A 23,139-nucleotide genomic window follows, 5' to 3' on the forward strand; every position below is an offset into this window, starting at 1 on the left:
GGTTTTCCAGTTGCTGAGGGAGATGTCAGCAAGCAAGGAGTGACAGGAGCCCTGAGCTGCTTCTGGGTCTTTCTCTCCTCGAGTGCCCAGAAAAGCTGGGTGGGCGGCTCAGGCAGGGAGATGAGGCCACCTGCCATTCCGACCTCCCCCAGATAACTATGGGGTTCCTACGGCCCCCCCAGGCCTCACACCTGGTAGGCTTAGCCTCTGGGACCCCTTGGTAACCTGCTCCCAGAGGGAGGAGTGGAATTCCAACCATGCCATTGTGTGCCTAAATGAGGAGAGGAAAGACATTTAATCCAGATCTTTCCCTTTCAGCCAGTGATCAAAAGTAGCTTTTGTGTGAAGCTTCAAAAATTGCAGATAGTAAAGAACTATCACTCTGTCCTCATCTTGATCTGTACCACTGCCTGTCCCCCTTCCCTGCAAGCTTCTGGTTTCTTCCTGTGGTCAGGACATGCTGTCTCTCCAGAATTTCTAGGACATTCCCCGCCTTCCCCAGCCTTCTGGCAAGTGACCCACCAGAAGAAAATTGGTAAGTAATTATGTAATGTCTGTTGAATTTCCTCTTTGAGGGGCTGCCTTTTGGTAAGCAGTTACAATACCAGGAGGGGCTCCCTGGCATTGTTCAGAGCTTTTCAAGTGTCCCGACCTAACTAGAAAAGCTGAGCAGAATTGTGTTGGTTGGTATTGTCCAAATTGGCATTGCTATTATGTCCTAGATGTATGTAGAAGAGGGAAGAACATACTACTCCTAGCTATGAGAAAGCATCCCTGGGATGTTCATCTATAATTCAAATGTGGCCCAAGGATTCATTTCTGATGGGCAAAATGCATTTGTAATTTTGTATAATATTGTAGCTCATAAAACACTAGGCGTGTGGCAATGAATGTTGACATCCTTGGCCATGCCCTGTGCCCCCACTACCGAGAGGATGTCCTAGGTGTTACCTAGGATATGACACCGAACCACCCAATTTCCATACAGGTGTTAAGGGGGGAAGAGGTCCTGCAAACCCAGGGAGTCTGGAGCATAGAGAAGAAAGGATAGGATGGAGTCTACATTTTCAGGGCACACTGGTCACCATCAACCTCCAGTTTGATTTATGATGAAATTCACTGAATAATTTGTGCAAGTTATTATGTATGCAGGAAATATTCAGGACTCTTGCAATTATGAAGGGACAGGGATGTAACTCTGCCATAAACAGAAAAGGGGATTCACGGGTTAGGTTACTAATGTCCCTAACATGCCTGGAGGGCCTCCAGCTTTAGACATGGCTGGATCTGGCATTTCAACCATACCAATATCATCCTTTATCTTTCCCTGTAAGTCTCTCTTTCTCTCTGTTTCTCATCTCTACATGTGTCTCTACTTGGCATCAGGTTTCAAACAGTTAAGAGCTCTCCCTGTGAGTGCTCCAGACTTAGTTCTTCCTGGCTGACAACTGCATAGAAAGACACAGTTGTCCCTTATACAGAAGTCCCAGGAAGATGCAAGGCTGGCTTACTTTACATGCTCATTTTGTGGTTCAAGGATGGGATATTCTTGTTGGTTTAGGATTGGTTATCTGCCCACCACTGTCATCCAGGTGGAGGAGAAGGCTGGGCCAGTTCTGTGGAGTGGGTTTCCCATAGGAATGAAGAGTTCTCTTGCCAACATAGGCAGACAAAACAAGAGATCTCCACTACAAACGTTACAGAAAAATGTACCTATTTCTACGTTTAGCTTCTGGGTTCAGATGTTCTCAACCAACCGTTTTTGCGTGTGTGTATTCTTCATAAAGAACCCATTGAAAAATTATTATGAAGAAATGTCAGATCCTGCCTACACAAGAGAGTCAGGATTTTAGAAGTGGATGGAGCTGGATGTTAGAGGATATTATACTGGACATTCCAGTGGAGAAGCTCAGATAAATAAACATCAGATACCAAAGTGAATGTAATGATATCAAGATGCAGATTTTCTAAGGAAATCTCTGAAAACTAGTTTATGATTCTTGGATCCCATGGCATAATATAAAATATGTATATTGGTCTCTGCCCCTGGTTCTGGGCACAGGGCTCCTGAAGCCCTTGTAATTTCCTAAGTGATAAGAGAGCATTTGGAACATCTTTCGTTCTAATGTTTGGCCTTTGTACCTGGTTCTTGACACAGGGTACCAAGTCCTTCAGAATTTCCTGGGTGGTAGGAGTGTCTTTTGTTCTAATGGCATGACTCTGGATACCAGGGCCAGGTGGGTTCCTGGACAGCTCCTGGATGGGGGCTGGTCACCAGAAAGACCATGATTAGAAGCTTGCAATTTTCAGCCCCGTGCTCCATTCTCTAGAAGGAAGAGAGGGGCTGGAAATGGTGTTAATATTGATCATGCCTATGTGAGGAAGCCTCCATAAGAATACCAATAATCTGAGGCTTGGGGGGCTTCCAGTTTGATGAACACATCCACCCTGGGAGGATGAGGCACCCCAACTCCACAGGGACGGAAGCTGCTGTGCCCAGGACTCTCCCAGACCTCACCCTCCACATTTCTTCATCTGGCTGCTATATCCTTTATCACATCCTTTCATAAACTGGTAAACACAAGTGCTTCCTTGAGTTCTGTGAGCTGTCCTAGCAAATAATCAAATCCAAGGAGGAGGACGCCATGGGAGCTTCTGATTTACTGCCAAGATTGACAGAAGTTGTGGGTAACCTGGAGACCTACTTTTGTGATTGGCATCTGAAGTAGGGAGTCTTGTGGGACTGAGCCCTTAACCTGTGGGATATGATGCCATGTCAAGGGAGACAGCGTCAATCTATGGGACACCCAGTTGGTGTCACAGAGTTGCAGAGTGTGGAGAAAACCCACACTTCTGGTGTCAGAGGTGCTGTCAATGTGGTGGTCATGTGAGAGTAAAAAAGAAACATATCCACACTTAAATAAATCCACACTCAGGGGAGAATCATAGTGGGGGTGTTGGGGACTTTGTGAGGATTTCCTTGGAGTCTGATTCTCATCCATGAGAGTTCTAATCTAAGAGGAGGGGGTGGAGGGGAATGCACAGGGTGTGGCTTACACTCTAGAGTTCACCAGGACAAAGTTACTTTGGTATCCATTGGGGCCAGATGTGAGCGGTACAGGAAAAAGAACCAAGATGGAGCAATTTTCAAAAAATAAACTTTTTAATTAAAATATCACATTCATTCTAAAAAAAAAGCATGAATCTTAAGTATACAACTTAATAAATTATTACAATAATAATAATGAGCTGGGCACCTGGGTGGCTCAGTCAGTTAAGCTTCCGACTCTTGATTTCAGCTCAGGTCATGATCTCCAGGTCCTGTGATCAAGATCCAGGTCAGGCTCAGCAGAAAGTTCGCTTAAAAGAATTCTTCCTCTCTCACCCTTTCCCTCTGCCCCTACCCTCACTCATTCCCCACCCCCTCTCTAATAAATAAATCTTTTATTGTTAAAGGCTTCCTCAAGCCTTAAAAAATTAATAATAATGAGCTCATCCATGAAACCACCTCCCAATCCAGAAACAGAACATCACCATAATCAAGAAGTACCCTCATGCTCTTTCCAAATCTCCACCACCATTTCCCAAAAAGTACTTCTATCTTGTCTTCTGACAACAGATTCATTTGACTTGTCTTAAAGCCTTCATACAGTAGACTCTTCTTTGAGTGCCTGGCTTCTTTCCTTTGCATAATGTTGTTTTTTTACAAAGTAACTTCCACGCCCAATGTGGGGCTCAAACTCAGGACCCTGAGATCAAGAGGTACACGCTCTGTCAACTGAGCCAGCCAGGTGCCCTTGCATAAATGGTTTGCAGTTGTCATGCCATTGCACATGTCGATGGTTTGTTCTTTTTTATTGCTGAGGAGTATTCCAGTGTAGAAATAAACCACAATTTATCCGTTCTACTGTTGAATGGCACATGGATTGTTTCTAGCTTTTGGTAATTATATATACAGTTTTTGTGGATATCCTTTTTTTTAGAGCTTCCTTATTTTTATTTTTTTAAAGAATTTATTTATTCATTTGAGACAGTGAGAGAGAGAGAGAGAGAGAGAGAGAGAGCATGAGTAGGAGGGAAGAGGCAGAGGGAGAGGGAGAAGCAGACTCCCCACCGAGCAGGAAGCCTGACTTGGGGCTTGATCCCAGGACCCTGAGATCATGACTGGAGCTGAAGGCTGAAGTAAATACTAACAGTTCTCCAAAATTGTTTGTAAAATATAATAAAGAGAAGAGATCAGTAACATTGAGGACAGAAAAAAATCATTAGCTAGAAGTCAATGAAATCAGCACCTACATCTTTGTTTCCAAATATGATTCTTTAATAAAAGGCACCAGTATGCAATGGAGGAATGGCTGATTCTAGGGCTGGGGTGGGGAAGCTACAGCTGAGCCTGAAGTATCAGAAAGTAAGGAAAACCAAAAAAAAAAAAAAAAAAAAAAAAAAAAGTTAGGGTGCTTGGCTGGCTCAGAGGAGCAAGTGATTTGATCTTGGGGTCATGAGTTTGAGCCCCATGCTGGGTTTGGGCATTACTAAAAAAAAAATAAACTTAAAAAAAAGAGAGGGGTATGTCAAAGGGACACAGAAGCCAACCAGCAAGAGCTCCCAATGACCAAAGCAGGGAGAATTTGAGCAATCAATTAAGGCAGGTTCAATAGACAATACAACATGCAGTCACTATATTCGTAAATATTAACATTTTAAAGCACGTGGAAACAGCTTACACCAAGAGAAAATAACAGAATATCAAACTGTAAATCTATCTGTATAAAAAATGCATATGGTAACTAGTGAAAGGTCAGAAATACCCAAAATGTCAAGGGTGGTCATGCTGGTGACAGACTCCTTTCTTAGTTTCCGCACTAGTATATCACTCTGACATAATTTTATGAAGATTAAACTCTTAATGCAACTAATCTCTGTCTAGTTTTTATGAAGCTAAACATTTTCCTGTCTGAGGTCGGCTTGAGGCTGTGTTTATCAAGAATCTCTCCGCGCTGCAGACTCTGCAGCTTATGTCGTGTCTGGGCCGCTGAAGCTGCAGCCTGGCCACCAGGGCCCCTGCACCGCCCTCGCTGAGCCCTGGGGTGCAGGGTTGGGGGGCGGTGCTGAGGAGCTGTGTGAGTGCCGGCCTGGCCCGGGGGGTGGGGGGGACCCACGGGAGGCAGGAGAGGCGCCCCAGAGACTGCGGGCTGGGTCACCACGAGGGCCCTCCCCTGGTACCCCTGACAGCTCCAGCCCCAGGCTTCCCTTGTATGTCAAATGTCGAGAAATAAAGACCACACGGAACATCTTGTTGACATTAGTACGGAGGGGAAGCCAAGTTCAGTGCCTTACGGCAGTGGGAAATCCCCGTGAACAACACACAACCTATGAACTTTGGGGTTCGGCCTGCCCAAGCCTCTCCCCGCCCTGTGGTCACTAGGGAAGCCTGCGTGCCAACCACCAGTGCGCCACAGGAAATGCACACAAACGTTTAAAAAAATCCAGTGGGACCGGGGAGATTCCCAGCCTACAAACTTACTGAAGCGGGCCTCTGCCCCCCCAGCACATTTTACTGGAGAAATAATGTTGTGAGCAGCAGGGGGTCCCAGGCTGCCCATAGAAGTCTCCCCTGCCCGCACCCCTGGGGAGCTGAGCCAGGCCAGGGCGGCCCAGGACCATCCCCTTGGCTTCCCCTCTAGAATTCACACATTTGAAGACCAGTGCGTTGAATTAATGCGGGAGGGAGTCAGTGGTTTCCTTCTCTCCGTTACAGCTCTGAGGAGAACTTGCCGCCCTGCAAGGCCCTGCAAGGACTTAGTGATGGAACACTGATTCTTTGCACTGAAGGGGTGTGTGTGTGAGTGTGTGAGTGGCTTGCACCAAGGAGGTCCAGGATTTCCTCATAAGGCTGGCAGGTCCTACTTCCAGGGTAAGGTAGCCAGCTCCAGCAGAAGCGGAGGGCTGACGGGATGTGCTAGGTTCCTTGACAGGCATTTCCCGTACAAGCAGGCTGACTTAGCTTTGTGACACGGGCTGGAGCCCAGGAGCAGCCTCTGCTTTGTGGGCCCTACACACACACTAACTTTATTAGGCATCAACCACATTCCATCTTCCTTGGGAACTTCACTGGGGGAAATGTCAGGAGAACGAGGCACTTACAGGTGGGAATAGAAACTTTTTTTAAAGATTTTATTTATTCATGAGAGACACAGAGAGAGAGGCAGAGACACAGGCAGAGGGAGAAGCAGGCTCGATGAAGGGAGCCCGACGTGGGACCTGATCCCCGGGCCCCGGGATCACACCCTGAGCCAAAGGCAGGCGCCAAACCACTGAGCCACCCAGGCATCCTGGAATAGAAACTTCTAAAGCCAGCCTGGAAGGTCGAGGTGGTCTGACTCTACATGTGCAGCCAAGAGTGTGCAGGCACAATGGATAGAGAAAACCACCCAAGCAAGGCCCCTCAATGAGCCTGTCCTGCCTGGTGAGACAGGCTCCAGGCAATCCAGGCTCCTGACAGAGGGGCCAGATAGCAGTGTGGCTGCTAGTCTTCCTGGAGAGCCTGGTGACCGTGGTGTGGAAGGATGGACCCTTCCTGCTTGCACCCCTGTGACGTTGGGCTTAGGCCTGGCCATGGTGGTTACAGGTGTCCTGAGTCTTGGCAGGAGGAGCCATGCTGCTTTCCATTCTGTGATATGCCCTATATTTGCTTCTGGATAAAAGAGTAGGGGTGGGAACCGCAGGCTGTGCTGATGGCGGAGCCCCAGGGTCCAGCTTTGAATTCCAAGCAGCTCCCAGCTGCAGTGTCTGTGTGGTGTAGTCTGCGATGCTGCAGCTCATAAGAGGTATCTATTTGGTCTTCCTGCTGCTGCTGGCACAGAGCTCCTAAAAACCTTGGAATTTTCAAGGAGAGGAGAACCATAAAAGCATCTTTTGTTATGTTAGTGATGTGACTTTTGGAAAGCCCCTAGGGCACCTAAGGAGGGGAACTGGTTACCAGTGGAGACAACCTTTCTTGTGATTTGTGTAGGACCTTCCACTGCCACCTCTCCTTCCCTCTGGGGGTGAGGAGGGGCCAGAGGTTGAATCAGTCACCAGTGGCCCAAGAGTTAATCACCAGGCCTCCACAGAATGAAATCACAAAATTCCTAAAGCACAGTTAGGACAACTATGGGTCGGTGAACAACATGGAAGTCCTAGGACAGGGGAGATCAAAGCTCTGGGCCCTTTCCCCACACCTAGCCCTGTCTTCTCATCCATCTGGCTGTTCCTGAATTATATCCTTTCATAATAAATTGGTGATCTAGGAGGTAAGAAGTTTATTTGGATTTTGTGAGCCTCTCCAGAAAATTAATGGAACCCAGGAGGGGGCTGTGGAACCCCCAATCCATAGCCAGTCCATCAGCACAGTTGACAACCTGGTCTTATGACTGGAGTCTGAAGTGGGGGGTCCGAGGGATGTAGGGGGGCCATCTTGTAAGACTGAGCCCTCGACCAGTGGGATCTGATATCATTTCCAGGTAGATAGGGGAGCTGAAGTGTAGGACATCAGCTGGAGTCCAAGAATCGCTTGGTGGTATGGGAAAAGCCCCCCCACATAGGAACTGGGTACAGGATTTTAGGTCTATCCCATGACTGCTAAGGTACCCGAGTCCAGGTGGTTTAGATCCCCAGGCAGGTGCACGGAGTCCCTGCTTGGAGTCTCTGTTCCTTGCATCCCGGGGCGTGCGGCTTGCACAAGGCTACTTGGGTGCCTTTGCTCAGACTGGGAGGGACCTCGGTTGTGCCGAGCTGCCAGCTGGCGAGCAGCGTGGCCCTCGGCATGAGCTTACTCTGTTTCTTGGTGGCAGGTCTCATGCTGACCTGGCGAATCCCACCTGCAGCACAGGGGACTGATGTTTTAGGTTTTGTCTCGGTTTTACTGTGGTGTGAAGAGGAAGAATTAAATCCAAACTAAAATAGGGCACAAGGGAAATGTTCCAGGGTTCTCCTTAATTAAAAACAGGAAGCATTTCCAAGCATTTCCCAAGGATTTTAAAGCCTTCTCCAAATAAAAGCCTGGCTTTAAAAATACCACCTTTTGGGCAGCCCCGGTGGCGCAGCGGTTTAGCACTGCCTTCAGCCCAGGGCGTGATCCTGGAGACCCTGGATCGAGTCCCATGTCGGGCTCCCTGCATGGAGCCTGCTTCTCCCTCTGCCTCTCTCTGCCTCTCATTCTCTCTGTGTTTTTCATGAATAAATAAATAAAATCTTAAAAAAAAATACCACCTTTGTTGGCAGTCCTTACATCAAGGACTAGTGGGCCTCTGCTTGGAAGTGACACCCCTGCTCTTTCCTCCTCCCAGGCACACTCCGGAGGGCACAGCCCCTGACTCCCCAGGGCCTCTGGACCACCATTGGGTGCCAGCACCCCTGCCCAGGCTGTTCTGTGCACAGCCCAGGTCTTCCAGATTTACACATCGTTAAGGGGACTAGTTGTCCTGGTTTGTCCTGGACTGAAAGGTTCCCCAGGGTCTAAAACTAGGAAGGTCCCAGAAAACTGGGATATACTGGTCACCCTAATTTGAAACTGGGGCAGAAATGACTCTCCCCTGTGTGCACCTGTTCATCCCATCCCTGGATCCGCCTACACGAACCCCTGGAACACGAATGCCCTTTTTGACAGACTGATCTCTCAGTGCTTTGGCTGACTCCACCCTAACCAGCAGTCTGGGATCCTCCTACACCGTATTTCCCCTGCTGTTTGGAGGATTTCTGGCCTAATAAGAACATAAAGTTCAAATTCTAATTTTACCTTGTTTAAAATAACTTTTTTTTTTTAATTACAACTCAAACGGAGGAATGAAATATTCAAGTCTTACATGTTTTAATTTATTAGGCTCCAGGCTTTCACTATCAGGCGTTTAACTGCCTTTTTATCACAAATCAACAGAAAAGGTACACAGAAGAGAGGAGCTGGCCGGCCTTCGCTGGGTTCCAGGATGTGAATGCACCTCATGTGTTGCTCCCAAGGCTTTGCTGTCCTGCGTGTTCTGGAATGTGTAGCTTGAGAGTCTTGTCTCTCTATTTCCTTCCAAGCTGTTGCTGTAATTTATGGATTAAAGGTTTTTCCTCTTGCAGGACATTGTTTGGTGTGCTGTGTACAAGTGCTCTGCTTGGTTTATGGTGCAAGACTAACAAAGCCTGGCCTGTTTAGCTCACTTGAGGAAACGTGGCTGCGCAAGACACAGTGCAAAGGGAGGGAGACTCGAAGGCCGGCCTGACTCACAGCTGCTTCCACAAACTCGGACTTTGTTCTCTTCCTAACTCCTCCTCCAGAAAGCCCCAACTACTTATCTCAGGGTGAACAGATGCCAGGAGTGCCTTGTGTCCTGCCCCTGCACCCTGACTTTCCATCCCTTACCTCTGTCATTTTAAAGAATCTGCATTGATGGGGATCCCTGGGTGGCTCAGCAGTTTAGCGCCTGCCTTCAGATCAGGTCATGATCCTGGGGTCCTGGGATCGGGTCCCACATCAGGCTCCCTGCATAGAGCCTGCTCCTCCTTCTGCCTGTATCTCGGTCTCTCTTTCTCTCTGTGTCTCTTAAAAAAAAAAAAAATCTTAAAAAAAAAAAAAAAAAAGACTGTGCATTGATGAGTGAGAAGTGAGATATCATATCTGCCTGTGTTGTTGACGATAATGCTCTGACCTTGGAGTCTTCTAGATGACTTTCACCAAAACTGGGCCCTTCTCAGGGGAGGAGCAGATGCAGCCCAGGGGAATCTTGCTAAAATTCAGATTTTAGGTTGGTGGGGGTGGGCAGGGAGGCTGACATTCTTCATTTCTTTTTTTTTCATGCTGAAATATATTTTATTTAATTCCTTATTCATTGTAGATGTGCATGGACAGAACAGAAAGTCTAGGCCATGAAGGAAGTAACGAGAAGTCACAAGGTAATGAGAAGACTTAAGGTTAGTCTTCTTATTCTCTATAGGTTTCTCTGGTTATTTCTATGTCCATAGGTTTGCATGCTTTCATGTGCCAATGCAATCACAGGTCTTGAGCACAACTGCAATCCTAAATTCGTTTTCACCACATGGATCTTTAGATTGACCACTAAATTTTACACGTGCATCACACACGTTAAAAACAACATGGGGCTCATTACTTTTGGCTGAAAGGAGGAAAGAGTGGTTGAGTCGACAATCCAGGTAGGAAAGGACATTCTGCATTTCTTTTTTTTTTTTTTTAATTTATTTTTTATTGGTGTTCAATTGACCAACATACAGAATAACCCCCAGTGCCCGTCACCCATTCACTCCCACCCCCCGCCCTCCTCCCCTTCTACCACCCCTAGTTCGTTTCCCAGAGTTAGCAGTCTTTACGTTCTGTCTCCCTTTCTGATATTTCCCACACATTTCTTCTCCCTTCCCTTATATTCCCTTTCACTATTATTTATATTCCCCAAATGAATGAGAACATACACTGTTTGTCCTTCTCCGATTGACTTACTTCACTCAGCATAATACCCTCCAGTTCCATCCACGTTGAAGCAAATGGTGGGTATTTGTCGTTTCTAATGGCTGAGGAATATTCCATTGTATACATAGACCACATCTTCTTTATCCATTCATCTTTCGATGGACACTGAGGCTCCTTCCACAGTTTGGCTATCGTGGCCATTGCTGCTATAAACATCGGGGTGCAGGTGTCCCGGCGTTTCATTGCATTTGTATCTTTGGGGTAAATCCCCAACAGTGCAATTGCTGGGTCGTAGGGCAGGTATATTTTTAACTGTTTGAGGAACCTCCCAATCATGAAATGGGCAAAAGACATGAGGAGAAATCTCACAGAGGAAGACATAGACATGGCCAACATGCACATGAGAAAATGCTCTGCATCACTTGCCATCAGGGAAATACAAATGAAAACCACAATGAGATACCACCTCACACCAGTGAGAATGGGGAAAATTAACAAGGCAGGAAACCACAAATGTTGGAGAGGATGCGGAGAAAAGGGAACCCTCCTGCACTGTTGGTGGGAATGTGAACTGGTGCAGACATTCTGCATTTCTAACCAGCAGCCCAGTGATGCTGATTCTGACCGCCCAGGGGCCACATCTCGGCAGTGATGGAGTCCGGATGACAGATACCCAGGACCAAGGGGCCAGAATGAGGTTAGTCATCAAATTCTTCATAAGATGCCAGTAGAATGAAACACCCGTAACCATTCTTTAGACCACAGATTCTACACCTTGTGAACTTCTGTAATAGGATTAATTATACATGGTTATGAGGATTGAATAAAAATAATATTTGATTCCTTCCCCACATTCAGGGGTCCACACACACTTTGTGTGTGTGTGTGTTTAAATTATTTTAATAATTTATTTTTTTCTGAATCCATGCAGAGATGACCTTATTGATTTAATAAAGTAATAGTACTTACTTGTATGAATGCACCTTAGTTTATTCAACTGATCCTTTTGTTTGGTTTAGATTTATCTTAAGAGGGTTTCAGAATGCCTGGAATATTAGTATTATTAATGCCCAAAAAAGTGACAGGCCATTTGTGCGTATCTGGCAGCCTATGGAACATTTGAGTGTTGGCCTAGTTCACAAATCAACACTAATCTAGTCAGTTGGCCTAAACCATATATATCCCAAGAGGAAGTTAATGAAAAGGGAATTTAGAAAAAAAATGTTCTTAAAGTAACAGTGGTATCATTTTCTGAATAATCAATTGATCGCTTCAGCACTTTTTTTTAAAGGTTTTATTTACTTATTCATGAGAGACAGAGAGAGGCAGAGACGCAGGCAGAGGGAGAAGCAGGCTCCCTGGGGGGAGCCCTATGCGGGGACTGGATCCCCGACCCAGGGTCACGCCCTGAGCGGAGGCAAGCACTCAACCACTTAGCCTCCCAGGTGCCCCCTGCAGCCCTGTGTCTTCTTCACACACCCAGCACACTGGCTTCTTTTCTTAGCAAGAAAGCTTAAGTACCTCTGGCGTCAATGTTCTGGTGATGCTCTGACCTGGAGGTCCAGCCCAGGCTTTGCTCTTGAGTACCAGCCATTTAATTCCAGGATCTTCTCCCAGGCAATCATGGTCTCTGAACTCTGGCACAACCTGGATACACCAAAGACAACTTAGGCTGCCCCATGTGTTGCTTGTGCTTACGTCAATTCCACAGAGTCCTGATTCCTGGAATTTTATAGTATGTCTTGTTATTTGGTCTAGCTTTGTTGTTGTTCTTCAGGATTGCTTCAGCTTCTCATGGTCCTTTGCATTTCTACATGAATTTTAAAATCAGCTTGCCTATTTCCATAGAAAGCCCTTCTATGGGGCAGTCCAGGTGGCTCAGCGGTTTAGTGCTACCTTTGGCCCAGGTTGTGGTCCTGGAGGCCCAGGATCAAGTCCCACGTTGGGCTCCCTGCATGGAGCCTGCCTCTCCCTCTGCCTATGTCTCTGACTCTCTCTTTCTCTCTTTCTCTTTCTCCATGTCTCTCATGAATAAATAAATAAAATCTTAAAAAACAAAAAAGCCCTTCTATATGGCTTTATTTAAGGTTGCATTAAATCTATAGATGAATTTAAGGAGAACTACATCTTTACAATACTGAGCTACCCTGTCTATGAGCATGGTATCTCCCTCCACTGTTTAGTACTTTTTAAATTTCTCAACAATATTTTGTAGTTTGTAGTGAAGAGGTTTTGCCCAACATGTGTCAGATTTTTCCTAGGTATTTTATTTTTTTAAATATCATTTGAAATAAGCCGGTTTTCTTTTATAAAGTGCCTTGGCTTCTACCCCTAAAAGCCTTGCTGTCGTGGTGTATTTATACTTACTTTTTAAAAAAGTTTTGACTCAAACTAAGCAATAGCTCCCTGTTTTAGGCATCTTCACCTGCCCAGGGGATAACACTGACAGAGAAGATGTCACGATAATAGACAATTCATTAGATGGACAATTAGAGTTGAATTAGGAATCAAAGTGCCTAAAGCGGGGGAAAAGTCACATAATCATGGGACAAGAAAACCCACTTGTGGAAGACAAAGCCAGGACATGAAGGTTATGATCAGGCTAATGGACATGCACAATGGTCAAGTCACCCCGGTCCCCTCAGCTTCTCAAATTTCTTAGAAGTTATTCTAGAGGAAAACATTCTTAGATTTGCCTGCTGTCCAAACTTGGAAGCACTTTAGAATGTGAGGTGCCAATGGGTAATCAGTAGTGTGGAACTGGAAATTCTTGTCTAGAGCTAGGACTTAATTTTTTTTTAAAGAGTTTATTTTTAAAGTTATCCCTGCACCCCATGTGGGGCTTGAACTTATGACCGCAAGATCAAGAGTCACATGCTCTACCCACTGAGCCGGCCTGGTGCTCCTGGAGCTAGTGTTTTAATAGCACTTTGCTCTACATCCAGCTCAGAACCCACTAGTTTCAATCACAAAGCAGAACCGATAGTAATTTTTGTTAGGTGAAGTGATAAAGACACCCACCTGCAGTGAGATCAGGCTAAGTGAGGAGCAGGTGCCGCCAAACTTCTCAACTGTGGAACCTCTTCCCAGGTCTCTGATTTAAAGATGAAAGCCATTGGGTTGAGCTCTTTTTCTTGTAATTACTTAGCTTATCTTTCAGCTCTTTAAATGAAAGGGGAAGACTGCTATGCTCCCCAGCGAAGGACCAAATGCCATCTGTAGCCAATACTTGAACTTTTTTTTTTAATGTCATTTAAAAGTGAAGGGCATGGTTTCATGTTAAAATGGTGTATGGGACCTACTGCAAGGGATGGTATTTTCCATTTAGTGTTACAGATATTATCTTTTGTTTTAAAATCAATAAACCTATGCTTTCATTTTTCTGGCACCTGTGAAATGCCCTATAGCTCTATGAAAGTCTTCATTCAAACATGGCAGCATTGTAAGCAAGGATTTAAGAAGTGCAGCTTAATTGTCGAAGCAAGCAGTCTTGTCAACACAAATACACACTTTGAAGTTGGCACCATCATTAGAAACAACCTGTGCGGCAACGGTGCCCAGAATCAACATGCAAGAAGCAGCGGAAGCCCCCTGACATTTGGCAGTTTAAGGAGGTTTGCTCATGGGGTTTGTGTTAGGATGAGGACGGCCTGTGCACGTCCACCTCGGCAGAACGCAGCAGGTCCCAACTTCTTAGCTGGATGGTGGCTCCGAAGGAAACAGGGGTCATGAATAAAATTTCCTATACAAGTATGGGCGTGGAGGTAGCGGTGAGATTTCCAGGGTGCCCTGGGCCACAGAAACACCAAAGGCCCTAGAGTTCCCTTTCCAAGTAGCCGGAGGGAGGCCATACCCTTGCCAACCAAGTTTGAACTCGGCCCAAGGGAGCTGGCTTCTCTTCCCACCGAGAGAGTTCCTCCTGGTTTCGTGGCCCTGGGACAGGGCTGGGCTCCGGCCTGGGGCGGGGGTGGGTAGGGGTGCCCCGCAGGCCCTGAGGACCGAGCCCACCCGGGCTCCCTCTGCTGGAGGTGGCCAGGGCAGAGGTGGGCAGGGGCCCTGCAGGGAGCACCCCCGGGGTGGGGCGGCCTCCGGCTACGGAGCGGGGAGGGGAGAGTATTCCTGGGGCCCTGAGCCTGGCAGCTTGGACTTTCAGGTGTTCCCCAGGCCTGGGAAGCCTATCCTGGGGGCGCCTAGGCAGGTGGGGATGCTCCTGCCCAAACAGGAGGGCCAGGCCGGCTCTGCGGCTCTGCGCTGGCTGCCTGCGAGAAGGTCAAGGCTTTTTTGGTTTTTTGTTTTTTGGCTTTGGATTTGAAATAATTATAAATTCACAGAAAGTTGCAAAGATAGTGCTGGGAAGTCCCTTCTACCCTTCAGCTAGATTGGTCACATTTTAAGTAACTGTAGTGTGAGAGCAAACCCAGCAAACTGATTTGGTACAACGCAAGCGTTCAGTTCTCCGCTTCGGAGTCTGGCTTTTCCTCCCCCAGCATCACTCCCTGGAGATCCTTCCAGACTGCCGCGCGGATCCATAGCTTGTTACTTGTGATTATTATGTCCGCGGCGCCGTGTGGACACACCACTTGGCTCCGCCGCTCACCTGCGGGCCTGTGGCAGGACGAGGTAGTTGTTTCCAGTTTGGGGTCATTACAAATACAGGCGCTATGAACAACTGTGCTCAGGTTTACGTGTGGATGTCAGTTTTCGTTTCTCTGGAGTAAATGCCCAGGCGTATGGTTGCGGACTTAAATGGTAAGTTTCTTAAACTGTCCACCTGTTTTACAGAGTAACTATCATTTTATGTTCAAACGGCTACATATGAGTGATCCAGTTTCTCCTCCTCCTTGCCAGCATTTGGTGTTGATGTCATTTTTAGTTTTGGTTAACGGAAAGGGGGTCAGTGACATCTCCCTAGGGTCTCAAGTCTCAATTTGCTTTTCTCCAACAGCTAATGATGGGACACATCTTTCACATGATATTTTTCATCCATGAACCCTCTTTGGCTTTGGATTGTCGCACCATTTCTGGGAGCCAATGCCCTCAGGTTTGCATTAAAAAATAAAAATAAAAAACAAACAAAAACAAAAACAAAAATCAAACAAAACCCACCCCCCCAAACAGAAAGAAAATCCTTATTTTTAAAAAGCAGTCTTAGGGGCAGCCCGGGTGGCTCAGCCGTTTAACACCACCTTCGGCCCAGGACCTGATCCTGGAGACCCAGGATCAAGTCCCAAGTCGGGCTCCCTGCATGGAGCCTGCTTCTCCCTCTGCCTGTGTCTCTGCCTCTCTATCACACACTCTCTCTCTCTGTGTCATGAATAAATAAAATCTAAAAAAAAAGAGTCTCTTTAAACAAGATTAAAAAAAAAGCAGTCTTAGGCTCACAGCAAAATCGAGTATATAGTACAGAGATTTCTCATATACCCAAGCATGCACAGCCTCTCCACTGTTAATACCCACACCCCACTCCCCACCCCACCCCCGTGGTGGTGCATTTGTTACAATTAATGAGCCCACAGTGACACATCGTAATCATCCAAGGTCCATAGTCTGCATTATGGTTCGCACTTGGTGTTGTGCATTCTCTGGGTTTGGGCAAATGCATGATGACGTGTACCCCCAGTCACAATATCATACCTGGTACAGTTGACCTTTGAAGAGTGTGGGGTGCTGACACCTCCACAGTTGAAAACCCACGTGTAACTTTTGATTCCTCCAAAACTTATTAACAGCCTACTGCTAACCAGAGCCTTGCCAATAACAGGATCAACTAACACATATTTTGTATGTTATATGAATGATATACCATATTCTTTTTTTTTTTTTTAATTTTTATTTATTTATGATAGTCACACAGAGAGAGGAGAGAGGCTGAGACACAGGCAGAGGGAGAAGCAGGCTCCATGCACCGGGAGCCCGACGTGGGATTCGATCCCGGGTCTCCAGGATCGTGCCCTGGGCCAAAGGCAGGCGCTAAACCGCTGCACCACCCAGGGATCCCAATATACCATATTCTTAAAATAAAGCTAACGTTAAGAAAATCATAAGACAAAATATATTCACAGTCCTGTGCTGCACTTATTGAAAAGAAACCTGCATATAAGTGGACTCACGCAGTTCAAACCTGTGCTATTCAGGATCAGATGCATTCCCACCGCCCTGTAAATCCTCAGCTCTGCTTCTTCATCCCTGTCTCTCCTTTAGCCCCCAGCAAGTCACTGGCCTTTTTACTGGCTCCCAGAATTTTGCCTTTTCCAGAGCGTCATGGAGTTAGAATCATACGGTATGAGGTAAGCCTTTTCGTACCCACACCTCTCATTTAGTAATATGCATTTACCTTTCCTCCGTGTCTTGCCTAGCACTCAGTAACCTTCCGTGGACTGGATGCAACGCAGCTGATGTGTCCCCTACCTACCGAAGGACATCTTGGCTGCTTCCAAGTTTTGCCAATTACGAATGAAGCTGCTCTAAAAATCTGCACGCAGGCTTTTGTGTGGACATGTTTTCAACTCCTTTGGGTAAATACTAAGGAACATGATTGCTGGATTTTATAGTGAGAATACGTTTAGTTTTGTGAGAACCTGCTAGATTGTCTTCCAGAGTGGCTGTTCAGCTTTGCAGTGCCACCAGCAATGAACATGAACTCCCACAGCTCCACAGCCTGTCCAGGACTTGCTGCTGTGGTAGACTCTAAGATGTGTGTCGTACTCGCATGTTGCCTCCTCTTCCCTCTCTCTGTGGCCTCTGAGGCACCCCTGCTCCAGAGGCTGGAATCTGTGTCCTCTGGCTTTTGGTGGGAATCAGCTTGAGAGCACCAGCAGGAAGCAGAGGGAGGAAGGATGAAGAAGTACACCCCCCTGCTCCCTGCCTTGCTGTGGCACTGCCTCAGGGTGGCTGTTTCCATCCAAAAGGGGCCTCTACTCCTGTGAAGGATGCCCTCTCCACGGGAGGCACCAGTCCTCTCCTTGCCTGCTTCCTTTTTAATCCATCAACTTCTCCACCTTGAGTGACTTCTGTTCCCAAAAAGACCCTGATTGATGTATTTCCCCATCCCTTAACCCCAAGAATGTTATTTTATTTTTCTTACTATTCACTTGCTTGGCCAGCTGATGCATTCCTGTACATGCTCATTTCTAACTGTGGAATTCATTCATTCGTTCATCCAAAAAATGTGGAATGAATGTATTTCCTTAAGCAGCAGACATGTTGAGGCTTATGCGTATGAGGAACTAGATGCACTGAGTGGAGCAGACAGTGCTATTTTGAGGAATGAGGAAGCAGTTTCTTCTGCCCCCCAACCCCCAATCTTCCCTAGCTCTGTTGAGTTCCCTATGACCCCTCCAATGCCTGCCCCTCTGAGGCAATCCTGGCCTCCAGAAAGTCTCCCCTTCCCCGTCCTCTGTCCTCAAGACCTGGTGCCATCTTTCTGGGTGGCTGGCCTGAGGGTCTGCTGATTTCTGAGCAATTCTGTTTCTCCAACAGGATTATCAATCTCTGTCCTTCCATCCCATCTAGGTCAGAACCTCTTCCTCTTGCAGGCTACCTCCATGCAACCAAACTCTTGTTTGCTTATGGAGATTCTCATGTCCATGGATCACAGCCAGGGCCATGCCCAGGCGAAGAGAGTTTGGGGCCTTTCTCCCCACACCATGGACCCCCCTCTCCCTTAAGCTTCTCAGTCACCATTGTTCTGACACTTCATGAAGCCACCCTGTAGCTCTGTAGGATCCTTCTGAGTTTACCTGGGACAGTTTCCCATTGCAAGGTGTCTCCAGCTATGCTGTCCAATATAGGAACTATTGACATCTAAAATAACTAATATTAAACAAAAGTAAAATTCACCTCCTTAGTTGCATTAGCCACATTTCAAGTGCTCAGTAGCCATGCATGGTTAGTGGCTACTATCCTGGACAGTACAGATACAGAACATTTTCCATCATGGCAGAAAGCTCTTTTGGATGACCCTGATCTGGATAAAACTTGGTTGGGGCCTGTAGAGCCTACCGGATTGTTAGAAAGAAATGAACAGAGGATCCTTGGGTGGCTCAGTGGTTTAGCACCTGCCTTCAGCCCAGGGCATGATCCTGGAGTCCCAGGATCAAGTCCCGCGTCAGGCTTCCTGCATGGAGCCTACTTATGTCTCTGCTTCTCTTTCTCTGTATCTCTCATGAAATATTTTTTAAAAAAAGAAAGAAAGAAATGAACACTGACCATCTGTACAGGCTTCCTGCATCGACTCATTGAGCAGTTTGGAGTGTACAACACTGCAACTGACCAGGGCTGGCAAACACACGGTGCCCACACTTCACAATAAAAATGCAGAATCCTTTGCATGGGCTTTAAGGACATGGATTAAAGAAAAAAAACCTTCAGAGAACTCATAAATCTTGAACCCTGGACTTCTAAAGGCTGTTCCTTGGTTTTTCACCCTTCCAGTCTGTCAGGTACAAGCCCCACAGGAAGCAGAGGTTGTCCCAGAAGGGTTTGTAGGACACGCCTTGGCATTATGAGAGGGGATTACTTACTGCAAATAGACCGAGCATTCGGAAACAGTGATGGAGACAGGTCAGCTCCTTGCCCTCACAGAGCTGACCATCTGGAGTGAAACAAAGAAACAAAGCTTATCAGTTCAGGCAGGGAAGTGCAATGTGGGAAAGAACAGGGCCTAAGAGATTGAGAAGAGGCCATTCCTCGGTGTCAGGAAGGCTTGTCCCCAAAGGATACCTAACTCGACATTAGAGGATACAGAAGCAGTCACAACAAGATGGGGTGTCAGTGTGGGGGTGCAGAGGGCCCAGGCAGGGGCAGGATGGGTTAAAGAATAGAATTGTAAATAAGAAATGGCCAATGGAAGGAGAGACACTGGAGGAGGCAGATGTTTGGTCATTTCAAATTCCATCAGAATCGCACCCTCCTCTTGGCCTGCCTGCCCTTGTGGGAGTGATCCGAGGCCGCTGCCTGGAAACCCTGCTCCCCTTCCAAGGCCCAGGACATAGCTCTCTGCTGTTTCCTCACAACATGGAGCAGTTGGCTGCACTCCACCTTTGGGTCAGTTCTTGTCCCTTCTCTCCCCCAGATGCCTGAGGCTGGAGCAGCCGCACCCCTGCAGGCCTGATGCCCCTGCAGAGCTCTGCCCCTGGGCCCCTGCAGAGCTCTGCCCACCTCAGTGCTCTCTCCCCAAAGCCCACCAGTCCCCTGCACCTCTTGTCACATCTCCTCCCCTGGATATTCTGGACCAGGAGCAGGAGGCTCTTGTTGGTAGTTAAGTAAGACCTGAACCAGAAACAAGTCGGCAGAAAAGGCACTAGGCTGTGAAACGTGCCGACAGTCGGTGGTTGTGCAGTTCTTCCTTGGAAAGCTGGTAACATCAGTCACCTCTGAAAATAAGATAAAGCAGTTGTATCTGCTCAGGAGACCAGTGTCACATAATCCCAACACTGACAAATAAGGAGAGAAGCATGGACACTCCACTTCCGCTGCTGGGAGGCAATGGTGTAGAGACCTTTGCTCTGGTCTCCCAACCAAGTCCAACAGAGCCCCCCAGAGGCCGTGCGCAAGAACCTGAGAAGGCCGCAAGAGGCGGATGAAACAGCCCTGCTGGGGCCTCGGGCTGAGGAAGCACAGGTGGTGGGTTCTCTGGGATTTCTTTTTGCCTCATACATCCCAGTCTTAGCGCTGAAGCAGCCAGCAACCTGGAAATGTCAACAGATGCAAACAGTGGAAGTCTGGACAAGACCCTGCTCTCCATAGACAAAAAGTCAGCTCTGAAGATGGAAAACTTTTGTGGACAGTAGCTTCTCTCCTCTAGCCAGATAAGGTAGAAAACACCGGGGCCTCCACCCCGGCCCTACCCCAACGAAGACTGACGGGGCGGGGGAGCCTAGACTTTTGTCACTGCTGGGTGCTAACAAGAAGCCCTACTCCTTCGGCTAGCAGCAAGGATTATGTGGGGAGCCCACACTTCCACTCCACCCCTACCGAGCGATAACAAGGTCCCTGCCCTTCCCCGCTGGGGGTGTCTGAGGAGGCCTCATGCAGAGTCAGGACTTTTATCATCCTTGTAGCATCTGGGGAAGCCAGTGGAATTCAGACTCCTTACCTCCATTAATGAGGCAGCCCAGCACCCAGCCTTCTTCCTCTGCTGGGATGATGGCAGCGGAAGCTAGCTAGATCAGAAGGCTTCAGTGAGATCCAGAGTGTTATAACCTCATGCCTAAAACGCCCCCATTTCAGATGAAAGTCATTCATCATACCAACCAGGAAAATCTCAGCTGGCATGAGAAAAGAATAAGCAATAGAAATCAGCAATAAGATGGACGACAGGGATGTTAGAATTATCTGACAAAATTTAAAGCAGCAATGATAAAAACCCTTTGAAGAATAATTGTAAACATCCTTGAAATCATTTCTATGAGAAGATCAAACACCTCAGCAAACAAATAGAAGATATAAAGAAAAACCAAATAAAATTTTAGAACTCAGAAATCTGCAACTGAAACAAACTCAGTGTATGTGTTCCAGCAGCTGGAGTGGACAGAGGAAAGAATGTGTGTCTGTGCATACAGAACAGGAGTGGCCCAATCTCTGCATAAAGAAAGTAGCTTAGGGCCAGGGTCAGGGTCTGCTGGGGATTCTGTGATGAGGAAACGGCGGCGATGGGACACCCCGCACCCTGACTGTATCAGTGTCAATATCCTGCGTGTGATAGGATGAGTTCCCTCAAAAACTTAGGGAACCAGAACAAAAATGTCACTAATGTCTTTGAAGAAGGAAAAAGAAGGCCTCTAAAACTACCTGATAAAATGACTGGAAACAAATTTGGCAAGGGACCTAAACATACAGATTTAAGAAACTGAGTGAGTCTCAGACAGAATAAACACAAATAAATGCAATGCGAAGACATTCTTAGTCAAACTTCTGAAAACTAAAGCAAAGAAAAAATCTTGAAAGTAAGAGAAAAACATCTTACAAGGAGACATTTTTAAAACAGATTTATTTATTTGAGAGAGACCATGTGCAAGCAGGAGGAGGGGCAGAGGGAGAGGGAGAGAATCTTAAGCAGATTCCCCCCTGAGCACAGAGCCTGATGTGGGGCTCAATCCCATGACCCTGTGATCATGACCTGAGCTGAAATCAAGTTGGAAGTTTAACCAGCTCAGCCACCCAGGCACCCCATAGGGGAAAAATTTGAATGACTAGAGATTTCTCATCAGAAACCATGAAGGTCTAAAGAAAGTGGCACAATGGTTTTCAAGTGCTGAAAGAAAAGAAGTGTCAACTCAGAATTCTAATCCGGGGAAAAATATCAGGAATGGCAAATTAAGGCATCTAAATTATGTTTGATGGGGGTGCCTGGGTGCTCAGTTGGTTAAGTGTCCCACTCTTGGTTTCAGCTCCGGTCATGATCTCAGGGTCATGAGATCGAGCCCTACATGGGGTTCTGCACTCAGAGTAGGCTTGAGGTTCTTGCCCTCCCCCACTTAGGCTGTCCCTAAAATAAGTAAATAAAATCTTTTAAAAAATAAATTACAGGGCAGCCCAGGTGGCTCAGCAGTTTAGTGCGGCCTTTGGCCCAGGGCATGATCCTGGAGACTTGGGATGGAGTCCCATGTCAGGCTCCCTGCATGGAGCCTGCTTCTTCCTCTGCCTGTGTCTCTGCCTCCCTGTGTCTCTCATGAATAAATAAAAAAAATAAAATCTTTTAAAAAGAATTATGTTTGATGGTTGAAGCAAAAATCACAATATTGTGTGATGTGATTCTAAATTTCAGAAGAGGAATATTTAAAACAATTGTAAACTAGAGAAGGTAACAAGACGTAAAGAGAAGTAAGGTGTTGGTATTTCACTCAAATTGGTAAAATGATGACACCAGCAGACTGTGAGGAGTTTACACACACACGCACTGTAATATCTAAAGCAACCACTAAAGTCAGACAAAGAGATATGTTTAAAATCAGTACAGATCAAAATGGGATTCTAAAAGTGTTCAAGCAACCCATAGGAAGGCAAGTAAAAGAAAACAGAAATGAAAACCAGAGAGGGGAACAGTAAACCAAAAAATGAACAGGCTAGGCCTTAACTTTATGAATACATTAAATCTAAATGATATAAATGCACTAGTTAAAGATAGAGATGGTGGGCACAGTGGATTAAAAAATATTACTCAACTGTATGCTATCGACAAAAAATCTACTTACCTATAAAGGTGTAAGTGTATTGACAGTTAAAGGATGGAAAAAGACATATGCAAACATTAATTAGAAAAAAAGAGTGGGGGGAACTACATTAATATCAGATAAAGTAGATGCCAGCGTAAAGAAAATTACTAGAGAGAATGGGATTAAAAAAATAAACCTTCAGGCCTGGTGGCGCAGCAGTTTAGTGCCGCCTGCAGCCCAGGGTGTGATCCTGGAGATCCTGGATCAAGTCCCACGTCAGGCTCTCTGCATGGTGCCTGCTTTTCCCTCTGCCTGTGTCTCTGCCTCTCTCTCTCTCTCTCTGCGTCTCTATGAATAAATAAATAAATAATCTTAAAAAAATAAAAAAAAACCTTCAAAAATCAGTTTCAATTTCTATATAATAGCAATAAAATCATGGGCATCAAAATTAAAAGTATGATGCAATTTATAATCGCTTTAAAAAAGAAGAAATACTTGGGTATAATTCTAGCCACCATATATAAGAACTTGTAAAACTAC

At 46.4% G+C, this 23,139-nt stretch overlaps 1 long non-coding RNA gene across 5 annotated transcripts in view; it reads left to right on the plus strand.

Annotated features, from left to right (window-relative positions):
• The window catches only part of LOC112662821 (uncharacterized), a 27,290-nt gene continuing 4,151 nt past the window's right edge, over positions 1-23,139 (plus strand). For 2 of the 5 annotated variants that reach the window (XR_007408076.1, XR_007408075.1), the window contains exons 1-6: positions 1-535; positions 9,858-9,915; positions 11,049-11,141; positions 13,852-14,058; positions 15,390-15,485; positions 16,801-16,959. This is a non-coding gene — a long non-coding RNA (uncharacterized LOC112662821). Of the gene's footprint in view, positions 536-9,857; positions 9,916-11,045; positions 11,142-13,851; positions 14,198-15,389; positions 15,486-16,800; positions 16,960-23,139 lie in introns of those variants that run through there. The other 3 variants (XR_007408077.1, XR_003138862.3, XR_004811966.2) reach the window with 3 other exon arrangements.

This window comes from Canis lupus, chromosome 34 (genome assembly GCF_003254725.2).
Source record: "Canis lupus dingo isolate Sandy chromosome 34, ASM325472v2, whole genome shotgun sequence".
Lineage (NCBI taxonomy): Eukaryota > Metazoa > Chordata > Mammalia > Carnivora > Canidae > Canis > Canis lupus.